Below are 22,093 nucleotides of genomic sequence, written 5' to 3'. Positions count from 1 at the left end.
GCCCGGCTCGGAGCAGCTTTCCCGGCGGCGGGGCTGCCGCCCTGCCCGCCTCTCCCTCGCAGGCACCGCACCGCACCTGAGGCTGCCCGGCCCCGCACTCCGCACGCCCCGGCCGGCCCGGCCGCTCACCTCGGCTCTGCCCTCTCGGCTCGGCTCGGTTCGGCTCCGTTCCGCCGCCGTGTACCGGGCGCGGCCCCCGCCGCTGCCCGCTGCCGCCCGCCCTGCCCGTCCGTGCCCGCTCCTGCCCCGCCGTGCGGCGGGCGCGGCGCAGCGCGGGGCGGGCCGGGCGCGGTGCGGCGCTGCGCTGCGGAGGGGGCGGATCCGCACCGCCCCGCACGGCCCCGCACCGCCCCCGCCGCGGGAGCCGCCCCCGGGCCGCGCCGGGGCTGCGGGGGCTGCGGGGATCGCGGAGGTTGCGGGGCTGCGCCGGGGCTCTGTCTTTGCCCGGGGTACCGGGGGCCCCTGTGGGTGTCCCCACGCACGTACCGCCTTGATGCCCCCCCATCCACGGGCGGGGTCCCGCGGAGGCACCCTGTACCTTCAGTTTCCTCCCCCAGGCCCCCATCCCCGCTGAGCCTCCTGTATCATCCCATGCAGGACATGCGGCGAGTCCTGCATCTCCCAGGAGTGCCCTGCCCTTCCCGGAGCATCCCGGGCTCTCCACCCGCGGCGTTTGGGGGGCACACCCCTGAGCCGGGCCCGGGAGATCTTCATATCCGTCGCTGACTGCACTCGTGTATTTTGGGGGTGTCGGGGCAAGCAGCCCTCCCAGGAGATGAGGATGGAAAGGGGAGGCTGCTGCTCTGCAGAGCACATGTGCACCCACAGCATGGATGCACGGGATGCATGGGTGCACTGGATGCACAGCAGGGATGTACTTGGGGCACAGGGGTGCATTGGATGCAGAGGGATTCACTGGATGCATGGCAGGGATGCATTGGATGCACAGCAGGGATGCACTGGATGCAGAGTGGGCATGCAGGGGGTGAGGAATGCACTGGATGAGGGATGCACTGAGTGCACATCAGGGATACAGTGGATGCAGAGTAGGGATGCAGTGGGTGAAGGATGCCCTGGATGCACAGTAGGGATGCACTAGATGCACAGCAGGGATGCACTGGATGCACAGAAGGGATGCACTGGATGCACAGCAGGAATGCAGGGGCCACTCTGCTCTCAGTGTAACCCCTGAGTATGGGGTTGGCACTCAGGGACAGGAGCAGTGAGGCTGCACACAGCCCTCCCTGCCTCCCTATCTGGCAGACGCTGAGCAGTGAAGGCTGGAGGGAACTGCCAGCCCAGCACTGGGTCTTGTTTCCCCGTTCCCAGAGCCTCTGGCAGGTTCTAGCTCCGTACCCAGTGCCCTCTGCTCATGAACACCCATCTCTGTACCTCATGCCCTGACTGCCCTGAAGGGCCTGGCTTTGCTCTGTTACTTGGTGGCACAGCCCCCGGGGACTTTTCCGGTCTGAGGGACAGAAAATGCCTCCAGTGATGTGCAGGAAGCCAGGGGACCCTTCCCAGCAGGGAAGCTCCAACCTGGCTGCCTCTGCGTGTCCTCTGCAGCCAGGCTGGCCTGGGGCAGCTTGTCACAGTGTGTCAGCACACAGTCACCTGTCTGGCAGCAGTGGGTGCCAGGGCTCTGTGCCAGCTGCCTCTGGGTGCTGCTCCTCAGCTTCCTCCCCACCAGCCCCAGGGAAACCTGCAGTTCCCAGTCCCACAGGGAGCCTGACCCCTCAGCACCATGGCTGGGCTGGAGCACTGGAACGAGGCAAGCTTTGTTTTACTGCTTTAGAAAGTGCCTCCTTTATTAGCCACACTGAGGCTTTTTCCCTGACAAACCACATACCAGCAGAGAGTACCAGGAACAAAATGAGGCTGCATGGTCCAGTGGTTCGAGCCAAGGCAGCGATGCCAGCAGGATTGTGGGCTCTAATCCCCTGCTGAGCTGTTGACTCACTGTACAAACTCAGGCAGGTCCTGCCGCTTTGTGCCGTGGAGAAGCCCAGCTGGAAAGTTGGGTAAATAGCAGGAACCTCTTGGAAAAAAAACCCGCCCCACTGCATGGGAGCCAACTTGAGGGAGGGCATTCATTTACAAATAAATATTCCAGCTGGCTGCTGAGATCCCCTGTGCAGGCACAGTTTTCCCCTCCAACCTTCCACTGCTGCACATCCTTAAGGGACAATGAGGAAGAGGTGCTTTGCCTGGTGCCGGGGTGGTAGCCTTGCAAGGGACAGCATTTGCTGCAGGGGACGTCAGTGGTGTGAATTTGTAGGGAATTTATACAGGAGAAACGCTGCACTGTGTTGTTGAAAAAAATAATTGCAGTTGTGTGCAAGCTGCTGTGACTGTCTGCATTCATCTTCCAGGCCTTCAAAGGCAAAACAGTGATGCCGGCTCAGGGGGTTCTGTCACACTCCGAAGGAAAACCTAGGAAATGTAAATGTTGATTCATCCTTTTAAGTGAATTTGGGTCAGAAAAGTCAGTGGGTGACCGCATTGGCAGCGTTCTGAGCACAGATATCCTTGGTGTCGTTGCCCACCCCAGGGAACATCCCTGTGGGAAGCCAAGGAGCTGAAAGAAGAACATATAGAACAGAGGTCCCCAGTGAATCTTTCATTCCTCTTCTTACACTAGTGCAAGTGTACCCCAGCTTATCTTCCCCTGACCACCAAGCTAAAGCCTGAAACTCTCCAACAGCCCTGAAAGCATGGAAAATGCACCTCAGCCTGCTGAGCTTCCCTGGCAAAATAATCCCCTGTGGGCTCTTGGTGACCCCAGCTGTGCTGGGCCCTCTCCTGGCTACTCAATAACGGATAAATGAGCTGTCCTGCATCCCTGTCCAATTCCTGCTGCAGTGATGGGAGTGATGGAAATACCTGTCTGACAACACACAGCAGATGGGGTGGCAGGGAGGGGACAGCTAGACTTCTCTTTTCCCCAGAGAACACCGAGGAAGTGTAAACTTTACAAGGTCTTCAAGAATTTAACCGAAAATTTAAAGACATTTAAAGGAGCTGCCATTTGTTCAGGTATTTTTTTCAGATGAATTGAACACATTTCCAGAAAACACAGCTGTTTGAAACCCCACATGCAGCCATCACTGAGCTGGGTGAAGCTGTCCCTCTGCCTGTCCATTGCCCATTGTCCACCCTGGTTTTCCATGGGTACCCAAGGGAAACCTTTGCGCCTCCTGCAATTTTGACATGAACAGAGGGACCTGTGAGCCCTGGGAAGCTCCATGGGAAAACCTCCCTCTTTTGGGAGCTGGGTCATTTTTGTAACCCAAGTGAGGGTGTCATGATCAAATTCTGATTGTCTGGCAGAATCAACCTGAAACAACACAAGAAAATGCACACAAATGAGGACTGGCAGAAATTGCAAAGGGCTGGCAGGGGTTCCATGGTTCAGTGTTAAGACAGATTCAGGCATCAGGCTTTTGCCAGATTTTTAGCAGCCCAGGAAGCCAAGTGCATCCTGGGCTGCATCAAAAGGGGAGTGGGCAGCAGGGCAGGAGGGTATTCTGCCCCTCTGCCCACTCAGGTGAGACCTCCCCCACAGAGCTGCCTCCAGCCCTGCAGATCCCAGCACAGGAATGACATGGTGCTTCTGGAATGAGTCAGAGGAGGCCATGGAGATGTTCCAAGGGCTGGAGCCCCTGTGCTTTGAGCCAGGCTGGGAGAGCTGGGGGTGTTCAGCCTGGGGAAGAGAAGGCTTCAGGGAGACCTTAGAGCCCTTTCCTGTGTTTTAGGCTTATAAAAATGAGGGAGACCAGCTTTTTACACAGGCAGGAGGTGACAGAACAAGGGGAAGTTACTTTAAACTAAAAGAGCAGATATTTAGATTGGATGTTAGGAAGAAATTTTTCCCTGTGAGGGTGGGGAGGCCCTGGCACAGGGTACCCAGAGAATCTGAGGCTGCCCCTGGATCCCTGGAAGTGTCCAAGGCCAGGTTGGACAGGGCTTGGAGCAACCTGGGCTAGTGGAAGGTGTCCCTGCCCATGGCAGAGGGCTGAAAATGAATGGTCTTCAAGGTCCCTTACAGCCCAAACAATTCTGAGTCCATGGTTCTATCTCCTTTAGAGTCTCCAAGCTCTTTCATTCCAGCAAGTTTTCCCCTCTCAATTCACATCTGCAGTGGGCAGTCTGCCGTAAGGGAAGGAAAATGAAGAGAATCAGCACATCCTCCAGTAGTGCCTCTGGAATGTATTTCTATGTGGAAACCTTGCTCTTTCTTGAAGGAGATAGATAAGAGGGGTGTAGCTTGGAGTCCAGCTTCAGGGTGCAGCTGTGGAAATAAGTCTCCTCCAAGGCAGAGCACCTTGGAGCTTTTGGAGCTCCACCTTTCAAGCGCAGAGCAAACTGTCAATCAGCCCTCACAATCCCAATGCTGGGAAAGCCCATCTCCTGGCTCACCATCCCTGCTGAGGATTCTCCGTGGCACTGACAGACACAGGAATGCAGCAGGAGCTGGAGCAGGGCTGTATTCAGGTGAAGGAGGCCCTGCCTGGCACAGGGGGCCAGAGCTGCCTATGAGACAAAGCCTGGGCTCTGCAGAGGAGCTGGGGGCACCCAGAGCCTTTATTCCCTAAATCCCAGCAGGATGGAAAAAGGGGTGTGCATGTCTGTGCCTTTTGGGAGGAGGTTATTTTGGGAATCCCTGCCTGAGCTGCTGCTGGTGCTGATGCTCTGCGATAACAACCTTTCATGCCTCTCGCTTGTTTATGCAGGGCATGAAAAGGCCCTTTGTGCAGCTTGGGGAGCTGGCTGCCAGCTGGGATCAGTGAGACGCTCCCTGTGTGCTCCTCAGCTCCAGCCCCTCGGCAAAACCCCCCACAGGAGGCTTGGGGTGTCCACGGGCAGGAATTGGCACACCCCAGGAGAGTGGGCACAGCTCCTCCAGATCCTGGGCACCTCCTGCCCTTCACACCTTTGGGTGGTGGGAATGCTCTGGGGAGCTCAGGCAAAGGTTTCCATCCAAAGAAAACATTTCCAGCTCTTGGTGCCATCTTCTTCAGGGCTGTTTGAGTGGGATCCCAAGCTCAAAGAAGTCCCTGGGACAGATGTCATCAGGGACTGTCATCAGATCTGGTGATCAAGCCTTTATTATCCCCACGTGTCTGGAGTCCTGAGGTCTTGGGGAATGAGCAGACATCCCACTGCCTTCATTCTTTGCTTCCCAAGGGTTCCCAAGGACCTACTTCCCAAATGATGTGAGTGCCTGGCCTTCAAACAGTTGGGACACTGCAGATAGTTATGCATGTGGTGGAAAAATAGGAATAAAAGGGGCAGGAAATTATTTTTAATTTTTTAATTAATCAAAGAGATTAATGACCCATGTCACAGTTAAAACACATCCCACCTGCTGCCTTGCATGTAGGAGGATTGCAGTGGGAAGCATTGGAGCACCCCAGGAGACTGGAAAGAAGGAATATTTGTCCCCTTTCCAGGCAAGGAACCTGAGACCCAGTGCAGGATGTGAGGTCCCTGATGCCACCCAGCAGAGCTGGAACAAAGTGCAAAGAGCATTGGTGCTTCAGCAGAGCTGGGGGCAGGTGGGGTCCCTGGCATAGAGAGTGACAATCTTGGCAAGGAGTTGCTGCTGTGCAACAAGAGGGGTGTGAGGGGCAGGAGGAAGGGCTGGGCAGGTCCTGCTCCAGCAGCAGCTCCAGCCCCTGGAGCATGTCCTGAGCCCCCTGGATCCACTCCCTCCTTAGTCAGGCTTCTGCACTGACCAGATGGATGCAATCCTGGCTCCCCATCCCTGCACAGCATCAGTTCCATCCTGTTTGGGGATGCCAAGCCTCTGCCCCAGACTGTGCCAGGCAGAGCAATGGGATATCCTGTGTCTTCCCATCCGGAGGCTGCCAGGAAAGTACAGTTCTCCTGAGGGAGTCCCTGGCACAGGTCTGCCATGCTCTGATTAAAGGGAAGGCTCTAACAGCTTAATTAACCACCACCTTGGAGATGGCAGGGTTTGAGCAAAGATGAGGGACACCAGCCTGTCCCCCTGAGAGCAGCCAAGCTCCCCCAGCTGAACTCGAGAGAGAGAGAAGGCAGGGAAAGATGGAGAAAGAGGTGTGAAGAGGAGTGTGGATGTGGTGACATTTGCTCCTTTTACCCACCCTGCCAATATCACCCCTGTGGGGCAGGAGGGATGAGGGTGATGCCACAAGAAAACATCTCCTCTTGCATGGCTCCTGCATCCCTGTTGCCCTGGTGAGAAGGATGCTCCTGTCAGTCCTGCATCCCTCAGCTTCGGGGAGCCCCAGAGGAGGGCTGCAGTGCCAATTACAGCAGGAGCATCAGGACATCCAGGTACCTCCACTCACCTGGGGGACTGCACCAGAAGAAAGTGACATTTCTGCCCAAGAACCTGACTTTGTCCTGAGTAACCTTTTGTGCTGCCCAAGCTCTTCCTTCTCAGTGCAAACATTTTGAGACTGTGTGGATTTTTCTATTAAGAGTCACAGGCATGAAGGGAATGCCTGAAAAAAAAATTAAAAAAGAAAGAAGCCATCTGTTGTGGATTTGAGATGACCAGATACAGCCCCCAGTGTCCCAGCACATGGAGCCAGGTGACCATGTGAAAATCTTGGCTTCTATTCCTGCTGGGCACAGCACCTGAAGTGCCATCCCTGGAAGTGTTTGAAAGGTGTTTGGATGTGGCACCTGGGGACATGGCTTAGTGGTAACCACAGTGGTGCTGGTCAGTGGTTGGACTTGATGATTTTGAAGTCTTTTCCAACCTCAGTGACTCTGTGGTTCAATGAAAGGCGGGAAAATGGGAAAGCTAAAAGCTGGAATGGCAGAAAACAAATCAAGAAAGGATCAGGAATGATTGAAGGATCAGGTTAGGTGGAAAGGCACCACACCATGTGGACCTACTGCAAACTGCACAAGCCAGGCCTGCAGAACTGCCCCTCAGCCTGCCACGGGGCTGGTGGATGAGCTGGCACATGGGGGACACCCAGCTGAGGAGTGATGGTCACCTAGCCACAGCCTAAGGAAGATAGTGACCTCCACTGTAGCAGCAGCATCCCAACCATCATTTAGCTCTAATTACCAGCCCAATTACGGGGTCTTGCTGCACGTGTCAGGTTACAGAGGGCTTGGATCCACATGAGCCTCTTCCCACACTGGATCCTGTGGCTCCCACACACCTCTGTGGGCATTCTCCTGGAGAAACCCAGTGAGCTGGAGTTCACTCTGCTGCTGCCAGGCGTGTTCCTCTGCCCCGGGCTCGGCTGGCAGCCATCGTGGACTCTTCCAGCTTCATACACCATGTCTGTAAATGTTTGTGCATTTAAGAGAGACATTTGAGACTCAGTTTCATACAGAGAGGATTCAGTATCACTGTAAGAAGAACAATACTTTCTGTCCCAAGGAAAAGTTTGTGCTTCCTACCTGGGTTCCATACCTGGGGAAGAGGTGGGCACAACTCCCTTCTCTGCTGGTGCAGAGAGGCAGAGAAGTTTTAGTGATGTGGATCACAACAAGCAGAATCTCCCTCCAGTATCTTCAAAGAAATCAGTGGTTGTTGTGGTTATTGATCGTGCTTTCCTGGGATGTCTTCTGAATGAAGGGAATCTTGGAAAATTTTCCCCCTGGATATAACAACAAAACCCCCAGCCTGAGTGAGGGCTGTGCTGCAAGGATTTGCCTGGGACAAGAAAGAGGACTCTGGTCTGGGATCAGCACATGGAGGGGACTGAATAGCTTACAAAAATCTCTGCTGAAGCCACATTTGGTCCTGAACACTCTGGACTGAGGTCTAGGTGTTGCCATGGCACTTATAGTTTTGGATGCAGAATTCACATGGTTTCCATCTCTCACCAAATATCCCAGAGAACACCAGAAATTCACCTAGAGATTGGGCAGAAACAGATCCCAGTGCCCCAAGTGTAGCTGTAGGGTGCTCAGACTTCCCTGAATTAAAAGATCCTGGTCTCTCCTGTTTTCTCAAGAGTGATGATCACACTTCTGTCACCAGTGAGGCAGGCAGGGCACAGGCAGGTCAGGCAGTCCGTCTCCTTGGCAGGCACCTATGTCACTCCCCTTTCAGTTCCAGGTACTCTCCAGATGCTGAGCTCCTACTGGTTTTGTCCCAGCACTCTGGAGTATCAGCCTTTGGCCCCTGTCTGATGAAAACTGGAGCTCTGCAGCTCCTGGGACAGAAGAGCCTCTCCCCGACAGCCAACCAGCAGGAGGGAGCATCAGGACATCAGGGAGCCCTTGAGCATCCAGATCCAAACCCAGCTGGATCCGTGCTGTCACTGCCAGAGGACCTGCTGCTACCGGGAGCAGGAGCTGTTCTGCTCCCTCCATCCTCACTCCATTTGGAGCAGGCAGGGTGGATGCTGGTGGCTGGCTGGCCCCTGGCATCACTCCCCATGTCTGCCCTCCTGCCAGTCCCAGCTACCTCCCAGTCCTGGGACAACGGCTTCTGTTCTGCCCTCTCCAAAGGACTCGTGTCTCACACTCATCCTGCTCTGGGGCACAGGGCTTGTTCCGAAATTTTCTAAACCCTGATGGGGTGAGTGGCCCCTGGGAAATGAGCATCACCCCAAGAGCCTGACCCCTCCCCAGAGCTGGGCAGTTCCTCCCACTTTCCTGCTTCCAGTGCCTGGGAAGGTGTGGCAGGATAGTCCCTCAGTGCTGATGCACTGGCCAGGAGCATCTGGCAGCCTGGGGGAAGTTAACAGGGAAAGCCCGAGCCAGTATTGCTAAATTACAGCAATCTCGTCCAGAGGGGATTTGCAGCCAAATTCCCAGTGAGAGGCTCGTGGCTGTGCCCCAGTGCTGGCTGTGCCCGTGGGCAGGAGGGCAGCACAGGGATTAAACCAGAGCCCAGCCCTGGCTGGGACCACCCCACTGCCAAATTCCAGGGAGCAGCTCTCTGCTCCTTTCCCAGAGGTGAGGGAGATTGCCTGTGCCTCTCTCCCTCCAAAGGGCCTCGGGCCACCAGGACCATCAGGTCACTGGGATCCATGGGCAAGATGCAGCAGGGAGCTCTGCACCTTCCCAGGGTCCCTGAGCCACGGGGTCCCTGGCACATGGAGCGGGTACAGAGCTGTGCCATCACCTCTCTGCTGTTATCTCCGTCCTGGACGTCCCTGAGCCCGGCCTCAGTGTGTTGATCCTGGAGAAGCTCTGTCTCCCCCTGTCCCCAGGCCCAGCCACCACGGCCCCTGGCAGGATGATCTTGGTTCTCCAGGGCTGTGCTGAGCCTCCCTCCCCTGCAGCCCTGGCCCATGGTGTCTCCCTGTGGGGCTCAGTCCTGCAAACCACAGGAGGAGGGGGAGCTCAGGTCCTCAGTGAGGCTCCAGTGAGGACACAGGACCTTTGGCCTCGTCCCCACAAATGTCATGGGACAAGAGAAGCATCTTCCCAGGGATGCCACCCCACTGAGACATGGGAACACAAGGCTGCAGCTGAGCTGAGGAAAGAAGTCAGGGCTGGGGAAACAAACCCTGTTTTGTCCCAGATTCCTGCTTCCCTGGACTCCGAGCAACATCCACTGCAGCCTCTGGCATGAGCTGTCCCCGACCCCGTGCCCGAGGGCACCGAGAGCAGCGTCCCTGGGGCTGCCAGGGCTCAGCCCCCCGCATGCTGCGAGAGCACTTCCAGTGCTCCACAGCCAATTTCCCTGGCCCAGGCGCCCTGGCAGCGGCACACATCGAGATCGCAACCTTGTTACTGCTCATCACATTCAGGGTCATGAATAATATTTGGAAAATAAAGATCTGTCCAGAGCCAGCCCTGCCAGGGATGTCCAGCACCCAGCTGGAGCCTCTCCCAGCAGCACAGGACCAGGCTTGATGGTGGGGGCCTCTTTTCAGGGTGTTTATTTGTGGTGCTGAGACCTCCAGCCCCCTGCCAGCTTCAGCTGATGTTGGTGGATGGGACCAGAAGTGAGGGGGAGGGAAGGGGCCTGTGGAGCAGCTTGTCATGGTGGCAGCTCTGCTCCCTGGCCAGGGCTGCTGTGGTCACTGTGGTCTTGTCTGACCCCTTGCAGACAGTGCAGGGCTCACCAAAGCCCCCCAGCCTGGTGGGATGGTGGCTGAGCACAGGAAAGCAGGGATCTGCTGGGAAGGACCAGAGCCATGGAGCCTTCAATGCCGGCTGGTCCCCTCCAAGCACTGCTGGCAGGAGCCAAGGAGCCACATGCCCAGGGCTCAGGGTGCACTGGGCAAGGCACTGAACCTCTCCTGATCCTGCCCCAAATGCCTCGGGAGAAGGGCTGGGAAGCCCACTGCCGGTGGCAGCCACAGAGATCCTGGGCTCAGTGACACTCCAGGCAGTCACTCTTGGGAGGGACATGGGTATGCAGCACCTATGTAAGTCAGGCCCTCTCAGATCACAGTTCTGAGGTGCTAGAACCTGGAGAGCAGCCCTGAGGGCTCTGCTGCTGCCGGGGGCACAGGAACCACCAGCCAATGCTGATGGCAGCTGGGTGCTTTTGGGACACACTCTTGTCTTCCACAAGGACACGGCTGGACGTCCCCAGTGCCAGTGGCCAGCTGGGTCCAGGGGGAGCTGCTCCATTATGTGCACAGCTCCCCTGCAAAACCAGTCTTTGAAGGATGTCCATCCCCACCTCATCCCTTATGATGTACCCTGTGAGTAACTCAGCCTAGAAGGGTCATGGCTTAGGGCCTCAGTGTCCTCAGTTCCTGTGCTTGACCTGTCCTGGAGGGAACCAGTGCCTTTCTGCAGGCCTGCGGTCAGGGAGATGATGGTCAGTGAACATCAGGAGAGGGCAGCACTGCAGGACTGGCGCTGGAGGTGCTCACGTGGACACGTCCAGATTAGTCCTGGAGCACCAGCACAGACCTGCCAGGGATTTCCTCTTCCCCCAGACCACTTGGTCTGGCTTGTGGGAACCCTGGGAAATCCCCTCTGCTGTGGTGCTTTGCCTATCAGGAACATTTCCAGCCCCTGCCCACGTGCCAGGGCCGGGTGTCCTGTGGGCATCTGTGACAGGGCAGTGACCCTGGGCACAGGGGCATTGACCCTCACAGGTCACCCGGAGGAGAACAGCCCAGGCTTATGCCCTCCTCCAGCACCACCTGGCTCCTCATTCCCCCATTCCACAGCTGGCACTGCTCTCCAGCCCCTGCAGGCCCTGCAAACACACAGATGGATTTGGGCAGAGGAGAAAGGTCAGTGGCTGGTGTTGGGGAGAGCAGCTGGTGAGCTCTGCTGAGGCAGGGACTGTGCTTTGCTGTGCTGCATGGGCTGGGGCAGGCTGGAAAACTCTCCTTTTTGCTGGAAAATGGATCTGCAAACAGTGGGCACAGCCTAGGACAGCATGGTGTCCCAGCAGGTCACACTGCCCGCAGCTGCACTGCACAAGGATCATGGTGCATGGGCCCACCTAGACCTGACAGCCCAGAAGGAACATTTTCTGGCAAAAGCTCCTTGCAGCCATCCTTAGAAACACCTTGGGAATGTCAGACCTTGAGCACCAGCCCCAACTGGCACTGGAGCAGAGCCAGGTCCTGCCACCTGCTCCTGCAGGCACAAAATGCAGATGGGCCAGAGGGACTGGCAAGACACCCAGCCTTCAGGCAGATGTGGAAAGCCTGTCCTGGCAGACTTCAGAGTCCCTCCCAGTGCCTGAAGAAACCTGGAGAGGGACTTGGGACAAGGGCCTGCAGGGACAGCACAACGGGGAATAGGAGGTATAGATGGGTAATTGGAAAGGAATTGTTCTCCATGAAGATGCTGAAGCCCTGGCACAGAGTGCCCAGAGAAGCTGTGGCTTCCTCTGGATCCCTGGAAGTGTCCAAGGCCAGGCTGGACAGGGCTTGGAGCAACCTGGGATAGTGGAAGGTGTCCCTGCTCACAGCAGGGAGTGGGACTGGATGAGCTTTAAGGTCTTTTCCAACCCAAACTATTCCATGGCTCTGTGATTCCATGGGAGAACAGGGCTGAATTTCAGACAGCTCAGTGCTGATTTATCCTCTAAAGGCAGAATTTCTTTCACAAAGCCCTGCTAGGATTAGCTGCCATGATCCATGTAAACCTCTGCTGTCTCTCAGCTGCGGAAGGTGGATGTTCCCTGACTGCGTGAGCTCTTTGTGGCTGTAATTGCTGGGATAAATACGAGCACTTCATTTCTATTAAGGAAAGATTTTAGGACCCAAATTAGCATTATCATCTCTTATCAAATGCTGATAACACCCTTTCCCAGGCCAGCCTTTTTCCATGACAAGGCTCTGAGCAGCAAAGCAGCAGCTCCCCGCTGTCACATTTGCAGCCCAGGCCCCGCAGCCCAGGAGCAGCTCAAAGGAACTGAAATCAGCTGTAAAATGACTCTCAACCAGCCTTGCTAAATTGCCATGAAAATTTAACAACCCGAGCGCAAAACCCCTTTGCCTGTTTTCTTTTTCCGTCATGGCAGAGAGGATGGGAATCAAGTCCTATTTTTACACCCCAACCAAGCCCAAAGGGACATGGCTCTGGGCCCTGCTGCTGTCACCCAAGGGCAACACCAGCCCCTCTGCTCATGGGTCCCAGGGTCACCAAAAGTTGATGGCTTGTCTGCAGAATCACAGAGTCATGGAATGGTTTGGGTTGAAAGGGTCCTTGAAGACCCTCTGTTTTCAGCCCCCTGACATGGGCCACCAATGGCCACCAGTGAAACATACCCAAAGCCTCAAAATATCCTCCCCCTCAGCATTGTTACCTGCAGAACCTGACCCTCTTTCAAACATCTGAACTCGTGGGCCACAGCTCCTCTGCTTCTGGAGACAGTAAGTGGAGACCTGTGCCACCCTGGCCCAGTGTGCCAGCACCAGCTGCCTGAACAATGAGAGTGAATTGTGAATCCATGGAAAAGGATTTAAGGCTCACTGAGTATATCAGAGGGCCAGCTCTGTTCCCTTCCCTCTGCCCCTGGAGAAGCAGGTAGGTAAAATTCTGATTTCCAGCCCAATGGTGTCCTTTTCCTGGGGACGAACAGCAAGGTTGCTGCAGGACCCTCCCATCCTCAGCTCCCTCTGAACTCCATCAGCCCAAGCTTCTCCATCTTGGTTGCTAACTCTTGGGAGGCTTCATTTAAAGTCCAGTGTTTTGGAAATGCACTCCCAGCGATCCTAAAAGAAACACTTTACAAGGGAATAATGGATTTACTGTTTTACTGGATGTTACTGAAGATTCATTTGTGGGTTTGAGATGCCATGCAAGGGATGGGAGACCTGGGCTAAAGAAAGGTGTCCTTGCCCATGGCAGGGGTGGAATGAGATGGCCTTTAAAGGTCCTTTTCAACCCAAATCACTCTGATATTCCATGATTCTGTCCTCTAAGTGAACCTGGCCTCTCTCCTGCCCTGTGCCACAGCTGTGGCTGGAGCTGCTCCTGCGCTGGCCAGCTCTGCAAAGTGGGCACTGCTTCCACCTGGCACAAAGTTCCCCAGATACCAACCAGTCCTCTTGGTTTTTCTTTAACCAGGAGGTGAAAGAGAATGTTGAAGCCTCCCTGTTTGCCGGGAGGAAAACTCCTGGAGGTTAACCATTAACGGGCACCTGGTAAAGGAGAAAAGGAACAGCCTGTGAGGCTGGGAGCTCTTGGCCTGTGTGTAAATCCCATTTAGCCTGGTCAGACTGTAACACTGGAAGGGAGACAGGCAGATCTCTGCAAGGCTGAGCACCCAAAGGAGCCTCCAGAGAAGACAGGAAAAGGTGGGCAGGGTGGACAACCACATGCTCACAGGTCTCCATCCCAACGCTGCCTTCCAAGGGACCTCAGGGAAGAGGCACCAGGGAATGGTCCTGTTCTAGGGGATTTTCCCTACAGGGCCTCCCATATCCATGGAGCAGTTGCCCACAGGATGGGATTTCCTGGCTCTCCATCCTCCAGGTGATGGGGCTGGGGAATACAGCAGGGCCAGGGCAGGTGAAGAGCTGCCACAGTGGGTCTCAGGCCCACTCTGGCCCTGGTCTGCTCCCTGATGGATGTTCACATGTGCTGTTGAGCAAGAAGGGAATTCAGGGAGGTGGGAGAGGGCATTAGGCCAAGAGCCTGGCTCTGGAAGGGCTGGGGACAGGGACAAGGCATGGCTGGCCTCTCTTTTGGCAGGGTCCTGGTGAGACTGAGCACACTGTTGGAGAGGAAGAGCAACCCCAACCCACGTGGCTGCCACAGCCTCTGTGTTATGAAAAAGAGTAAAGATGGCAGAATCTGGCCAAAAGATTGTCCCCTGAAAAGTTCAAATGTTAACATTGAAAGAGGGTCAAACTTCCTAAAAAAGGTCATGGCTCAGGGCTGGGTGGTCCTGCAGGGATGGTTCCACCAAAGCCTTAGTGCCCAGCTGGTGCCTCTGGTGGAAAACCAGTGACTGTGATGGTGTCTGAAGGACAGAGTGGCTCTGGAAGCACTGAACACGGTGAGGTGCTCCGTGGGGAAAACACACACACACCCTCTGCTTCAGCCTGGACAAGCCAACAGCTGTGACCGCCAGGAGAAATTCTGGCACTTTGCACAGATCAGGGCCTTGTGCTCACAGAGCCTTGAGAAACTGCAGGAGAGAGCCAGTTTGCCCCAAAACACCACCCTCAGCTCCCAGAGGAGCAGGAATGTGTGGAGATGGTCCTTGGAAGGGGCAGACTTTGCCAGACCCCAGCGGCTGATCCAAAGAACTGTGCAGAGCTGGGAAGGCTCCTGCACTGGGAGAGCTTCAGAACCAGACCCCCGGGTTCCCTGGACTTGCAGTGCCCTGGTGAAAGCAGAGCTGCCTGCTGCCTGCTGGAAAACCCTTGGGATGCTCCCACAGCCAGAAGCTCTTAGGGACACCCACCCTCACCACACCCATCCTGTGCCTTTGCCATGGGGTCCCTGGTTTGGCAGGGAGGATTCTAGGCTGGCCCACTAGGATGGATGGGCAGAGGTGGCACAGAATTTTGTGCCTGGTACCCTGCAGACCCAGCAGATCCCCTGGGAATGGGTGGTTGGTCCCAGGGGGATGTCGTGGGGAGAACTCAGCCCTGCTCCAGGAGGGATCCGTGCCCAGCGCCACTGTCCCAGCACTGCCATGCCCACGGAATGGGAATGGGCTGGGGACAGCCAGCACCATCCACATGACGCCCCTGAACGTGGGGCTCAGACAGGATGCAGCCCCTGGCTCCACTCCTGTCCTGGATGGAGGCAGGAAAGCAATTCAAATGGAAATGCCATGCTGCTGAATTAAAAAGCTGGTGTGAGACAGAATGGGAATAAAGACGGAGAGACCAGAGAGGAGGAGGAGCACAGCTGGAGGGATGGGGAAGATGAAAGATGCAGGAGGCGTGCAGCAGAAAAGGGATGACGCAGGAGATGCAAAACAGGCGTGGAGAGACAGGAGAGGAGAGGCTGGAGTGGCAGAGGGATGGATCACAAAGGGGAGAACTGGAGCTCATGGAGCTGATTTCCACATTCAGTGACACAGCTCACAGCTTCCACCCTCTGGTACAGGGAAAAGGCCTCCTTTTGTCACGGCAGGGAGACAGCAGCTCCTGGGGAGTGGGACAGGAGCCCCCCTGCCTCCCTTTTCCTGCTCCCACAGCCCATGGGTGGGTGCTCAGGGGGGCTCTGCCCAGCCCTTCCTTGCCTGGCCCTGGGTCACCAGGGATGTCTCCCCCAGCACTGTGGTCCCTCCAGGGTGCCTGACAGCCCAAAACCAGCTGGGACTGCCAGGAGCTTTGGAACACCTAGATCCCAGCCAGCCTTTGATGCATCATTGTGTGGCACAAGGAAAATCTCATTGCAATATCAAAATTCACCCTAAATCTCTCTAGATGCAAATTAAGTGAATTACTGCAAAAAATACCCTTGGTAGACCTGAGAATAAGTGACCACTAATCTCTTTCTAGTGATTTTTTACATTTTAGAATGCTGTTCTCATATCCCTGCCCAAGCTTCACACTGCCAGACCCAGATTTAATTTGTTCTTCCCCTTCTTGCAGCTCATGATTTTCAAACTCCTAACCAGGCTTGTCAGCATCTCCTCTGGACTTTCTCCTCTTTGCTTCCTGCTCCTTGTGGCGACCAGCACAAACCTTTGGCTGAAACTCCCCCCAGGCCAAGCAGGGAAGCACTGGGGCTGTCCTTTGTTGTGGCTGCCCCATCCCTGGAAGTGTCCAAGCCAGGTTGGACAGGACTTGGAGCAACCTGAGATATTGGAAGGTGTCCCTGCCCATGGCAGGGGGTGGAAGGAGATGGGCTTTGAGATTCCTGCCAACCCAAACCATTTCATGGTTCTATCCCTGCCTTACAAGGGTCACCTCCCTGGCTATGCCCAGCCTGGGCTGACCTTGCCCTGGCAGCAGAAGGTGCCCACCAGACCAGTATCACCAGAGTGCCCAGCAGTGGCACTGGTGTCCCGCCAGAGTCTCTGCAGGAGGCTGGTGCATTGCAGGTCGCCTGTTTTGCATTTGTCTTTACTGAACTGCATGTTACCAATTCCAAGTCATTTCTCAGCAATTGAATTTTATTTTACATTCTGCTCATGTCCTTCGAAGCAGTCGCAGCCCTTTGCAATCTGTTTTTAATTCAGCATTTTATAAGCATGGTCACTGTTTCATCAACCTTGTGGTTAGTGAAAATATTGACCAGGACCTGCCCCAGGACAGACTTGGCAGAACCTCACTGACCACAGTTGCCCAGGCTGGCATCACCTGAGCAGCACCACACCACCCTCAGTGCTTTAACCAGCTGGGACTTTGCTCCATCACCTGTGTTTCCTGAGGAGCATTCCCATGGCACACTCCAAAAACCCACAGAAGCCAAGACATACCATATCTACTGCTTCCTGTTTCCAGCGGGGCTAAATCCCCATCAGTGATGGACATTGGATTGGCTCGATATGTTGTATGATTGGCAAATACCTGTTGCCTGTTCCACGTCTTGTATTATCCTTGAGAGGTTTAACACATGTTGGGGAATAATTCTTGATGCCTGTGTCTTCTCAGGCATCAATGTCAATCTGCCCAGTGGATTTTCCTATTCTTTTTTAATGCCACAGGCTGTGCTTCCTCCTGCTCCACTCCATGGGGACCTCCCCTGTGCCTGTGTGTTTTTTGAGGTCAGAGATGACTGTGATTGGTTCCTCACGTATGCCAAAGTAAATTTTATTGGATTTTGATGATTTGAAAATTTCCATGCTCTATTTTCCACCCTGTTACTCTGTTCTTACTCTGAGCCTCTTGTTGCCAACAGTAATCTGGTCAGAATGAACCCTTCAGTAAATATTTAAAGCACAAAGGTGCTTAACAGTTCAGCCATCTCATGTGTCACCTGGCATTCCCTTCTCTATCCCACTGCCTTAATCTAGACTTTCCTGGACAGACAGATTTATATTTTCCTAAGCTTATCCATCTAGGCATAACTCCTTTCTTCCCTGGTCTGCTTGATTTTTCTCTCCGTATTTGTGCTTTGCTCTACATTCATCTTTACACATCCATCCTTGAGATACAGAAATTATGCACTATTCCCGTTCCCAGGCTCTGCCTTTTATTCTGACACACCTGGCCTGTGCTGTTGCACGAAGCTCCAGTGATGTTCAGCTCTCAGGGAATGTTCCCAGCTCTTCCACCTTGTCCCCATTGCTGCTGGTGTTTGTGTGTGCCCTGCTCAAGTGTCAGAAGTCTGCACCACCCTCCCTCCTTCAGCCCTGCTCCGGCTCCACTGCACCCTCCCACTCTTCCTGAAGGCTTTTATCAAACTTTTTTATTTCTTCCCCTCAGTTTTTTGTCATCAGTCCTTTCAAAAGTCCAGGACATAAACCTCTCCTCACTGGGCAGGGGCACCAGGGTCCTTGGATGCTCTTTCATTCCTCATCAAAGCAGGTCCTGCTCTGCCTGGTTGTGCTGGGAAGGGAACAGAGCCTGAGCCTCCCTCCTGAGCCTCTTCCACATATGGATGAATTTATAGAATCCTGGAACAGTTTGGGTTGGAAGGACCTCAAAGACAATCCAATTCCACCCCAACCATGGGCAGGGACACCTTCCACTAGCCCAGGTTGCTCCAAGCCCTGTCCAACCTGGCCTTAAACACATCCAGGGATCCTGGGGCAGCCACAGCTTCTCTGGGCAACCTGTGCCAGGGCCTCCCCACCCTCACAGGGAAGAATTCCTTCCCAATTTCCCATTAAACCCTGCCTCTGGCAGCAGGAAGCCATTCGTCCTTGTTCTGTCCCCACAGGCCCTTGTCCCGTCCCCACAGGCCCTTGTCCCAAGTCCCTCTCCAGCTCTCTTGGAGCTCCTCTGGGCACTGGAAGGGGCTCTGAGGTCTCTCCAGAGCCTTCTCTTTCCAAGCTGAACACCCCCAGCTCTCTCAGCCTTTCATTTACCCCAGCAGGGATGTGCCTGGACCTTTGGGAATGGCCACACATGGGTGCACAAAACCTTTTGGAGTACAGAATCCCCACCGTTGTGTGGAGCAGGGGGTGGTGGGCAGCTGAGGGTGTCCAGGAGCAGCAAAGGCTTGAGCTGAGCAGAGGCACCTTCTCCTTCCCCCACAGAACTTCCTGCACACAATTCATCCACATTCCAAAAAGGGAAACACCAGATCACTTCATTAAGTAGAACACTGCAAGGAACAAGACAGAAGTGTCGCCTCTGGAAAAGGAAAGCAGGTGGGGGGTTTGATATACAGTCAGCAAGTGTTACCAGGATGGGAAGAGTTGCTGTAGCTTGACAAGCAGATCCCAAGCATTCAATATTGGTCAGTTCAAAGTGACACTTCTGTGTCTCTGGAGCTGTGCTGCCTCACCAGTGCCAGGAATTCTCAGCTCACTCCTGAAGGCATCTCCTGGCTCCATGGATGTGTGGAGGGGACATGTCAGGGATGCCAGGCTGAGCTGTGGCCCTCAGGGATGTGGCAGCTCGGCGGTGGCAGAGCAGAGAGGAGCACCCAGGCTCTGCAGGAGCTCACCAGCCCTCGGCAGGTAACAGCAAGGTCAGGGATGCCAGGAAGCACCAGGGCAAATCCTCTCTGGGGAGATAAGCAGTTTGGCAGGAACTGCTCCTGCAGGCCATGCCAGCTGTCACTCATCCTCAGGGATTGTTATCCCTTTGGATTTGTGCATGAGCACCTACTGCTCCTGTGGCTGCCAGGACAGGTTTGAAGTGATGTTGTACAGGAGGTTTGAAATCTATCTGGCCCAGGGGAAGGGAAGTGTCCCGGTGTGCTCCCTAGGTGCCCCAGGAGCCTCTGGCTGCTGGAATCTGCTGCTGGCACACCCTCCCCACCTGGGAGTGACCCTGGGGAGTGTCTGAGCAGTCGCTCAGACTGGTGGGCAGGGCAGGATGAGGAAGGAGCACTGACGATGCTTCAGGGATCTGATCCTGGAGCCTCCACATGCCAGTGTGCTGCCTGCAGCCTGCTTGTGTCACCAGGCAGGACTAGGGGAAGAGGCAGTGTCAGGGAGAAAGTTTGCCTTCCCCTGGACCACCCAGGCAAGACCTCCCTTGGCACAGGGCTGGGACTGCTCAGTCCTTGGTTTTTCAGAGGCAGTAGCAGGAGCTTGCAGGGAGCAGCAGGCAGGGAAGGCGAGCAGCAGGCAGCACCCAGCAGTGATTGATGCTCCTCAGACACAGCTGGCAGGTACAGAACACTGCTCCTGGGCTGCAGCCCTGGCCTCCCACGGGTTTGAAGCTACAATGAGGGCTCACGGGACAGGACTGGAGTCTGGGCCAGTGCCTGGTCACAAGGAGGGGCAGCTGATGGAGAAGAAGGCTCCTCTGCTCCCTGGCTGTGGGCCATGCTGGGCTGAGGGGGCTGTCAGGGACTCTGGGCTGGGGTGTCCCTGCAGCTGTGCGGTGCTGGGGCTGGGTGAGGGGGGATCTGCCATCACCTGCAGGGCCCCACCGGCCCAGGGCTCAGCCTGGGTGCTGCTGAGCACAGGGAGCTGTGGCAGGAGCTCTGTGCCCGCCTCTCGGGGGGCTGGAGCCGTGGGTGGGAGCTCCGGGGCTGTCAGAGCCAGCGCCTGCTCTTTTGCAGGTGGCGATGCCTTTTTGTGTTTCTGACATGATTGCACCGGCGTAACAACACTGACGAGGCTTTTTTTTGACAGTGCTTCCTGCTTGTGCTGATGGCTCTCCACCCCCTCACTGCAGATGGATTTAGGCTGCACAGATCTGGGCATGATGCTTGGGAGGAATCCCTGGAAGTGCTGCACTCTGCCAGCCCAGCCCTGCCCTTGCTGGGCCACGTGGGCTCCCTGCTCCCAGCACAAGACAGAGGTTTCCACAGGCCCTTGTGTCCTTGACACCCAGAGGAATGACCATGTTGTTGCTCCAACATGTTCTGGTCCTTCTCTCTCCTTGTTTCTCCCAGTCCCGGTGCTGGTCAGCACTGCCCTGTCCATGTGCTGAGCTCCTCTGGCTCCTGGTTCCTGTGCCTGGTTGTGCTGGAATGAGCCAGCACAGAGGTTTACCCAGTGGTGTTAAACTTCCTCTCAGGATAGCAGGATGTTGCCTGTTCCATCGAGGCACCCTGATGCACCCCAGTGCACACTGAGATCCAAAGGGGCTGTGAGCAAAGTCTGCTCATGGCACCAGCCCAGCCATGCAGCACTGAGGATTGGTGTCACATGGCCAGAACCTCTGGCACCTGGGCACAGCATGGGAAGCTACCCAAAGGGACCAGGATGTATTTCCTGCTCCCCAGTAAATGAACGGGGGAAATATGGGGCAGTAGCAACTCCATTCCCACTCATCACCCCTCATCTGGGCTCCTGCAGACTGCAAGATGTAGGTCCCATCCCTGGCTGATCCCTGGAGGGTGAGCTTTGCTGTCTCCCATGGATGGCTGACGGAACTGCTGACAGATGGGCAGAGGAAGATCTCCCCTGTGCTCCTCCAGGGCCTCGGCAAGGCTGAGCCAGGTGATGCCAGAAAGCTGCTCACGGTCCAGCCTGGGCTGCACATTCTGGGAGTTGTGGGAACACTCAGGACTGGGGGTGCAGCTCCAGCCTGCTTCCCGGTGAGTGAGTCAGGAGCTGGGATGTCTGATGAGTCATTCCTCCAGCAGGCTCCTCTCCAGACCCATCCCGGGCAGCTGAGACATCCTGGGCACTGGGAGCAGGGACAGGCATCAGCACAGCTGAGACATCTGGAGAGAGGTGACAATGTGACCATAGCCAGGATGACAGGAGGCTTATCAGCCCTCCCCAGCTCATGCCTGTGCTGCCAGCCCTCGTCCTGCACTTCCCCGCTCTGCTAGCAGCTCCTGGGATGCACAGGCTGAGTCTACACGCTGACACTGCACTCCCCACTCCCCACCCGGAGAGCTCCTGTGAGGATGGCACAGCCTGCTCAGGCTGATGACACATCTGCTGCACATCACAACTGGCTCAGAGGGACCTGGAACTGGCGATGTGCCCCAGCAGAGCCTCACCAAGGAGCTGTGCCAGCTACCGGGCTGGGCAGGGTTATGAAAATGGGTAAAGACCTGGGTTATGAAAGTGAGTAGAGTAGAATCTGGCCAAAAAGCTTGTCTGCTGCAAAGTTCAAAAGCTCAGGTGAAAATCATAGAATCAAAGAGTATTCTGAGTTGGAAGGGACCCTCAGGGATCATGGAGTCCAATCCCTGGCCCTGCAACACCCCAAAAAATCCCATCCTGTGCCTGGGAACATTGTCCCACACCTCATGGGGAAATGTAGAGCTTGGGTGGAGTGAAGCAGCAAATACTGGGGGCTCCACTTAGCACCCAGCAAATGACAAAACTCTGAACTTTTCACCCTGGAAGAAGCAGAAAGCTATTCCCACATCCAACTGAAATCTGTAAATGGGATGCAGAGTCAGGATTGGTGTTGTGTGAGTGCTGGCACCTCCATGCTTCTCTGGGGAATGAGGATTCTGCTTCCAGGAACCTGAACCTGCTTTTCTCGAGAGTCCTGCACCCACACAATGCTCTCCTTCCTGTCTCTCTCCCAGCTTTACCAGATTTCCCTTGATTCCTGCTGTTTCCTCTTTCACTGTTACCTCCAATCCTCCCTGGAGCTCCTGGGGTTAATATAGAAATAACAAACGCACCATTTGCTTGTGATTTCTGTGGGTTTAATGTTTAAGCATTTGTTCTATGTGGTGTCTCTTAGTTTGGGTT

At 55.4% G+C, this 22,093-nt stretch overlaps 1 protein-coding gene across 9 annotated transcripts in view; it reads right to left on the bottom strand.

Moving 5' to 3' along the window:
• EPB41L1 (erythrocyte membrane protein band 4.1 like 1) overlaps positions 1-266 on the bottom strand; it is a 64,175-nt gene extending 63,909 nt beyond the window's left edge. For 7 of the 9 annotated variants that reach the window (XM_085079128.1, XM_085079131.1, XM_085079134.1 and 4 more), the window contains exon 1: positions 130-266. The gene's annotated coding sequence lies outside the window, so the exon portion shown is untranslated. The remainder of the gene's footprint in view (positions 1-129) is intronic. The other 2 variants (XM_085079137.1, XM_085079138.1) reach the window with 1 other exon arrangement.
• Between the last annotated feature and the right edge of the window lie 21,827 nt (positions 267-22,093).

The sequence above is a fragment of the Lichenostomus cassidix genome, chromosome 20 (assembly GCF_008360975.1).
Source record: "Lichenostomus cassidix isolate B80296 chromosome 20, HeHo_3.0, whole genome shotgun sequence".
Taxonomy (NCBI): domain Eukaryota; kingdom Metazoa; phylum Chordata; class Aves; order Passeriformes; family Meliphagidae; genus Lichenostomus; species Lichenostomus cassidix.
The sequence above is the reverse complement of the archived record's forward strand: the minus strand, read 5'-3'. Positions and strand labels throughout refer to the sequence as shown.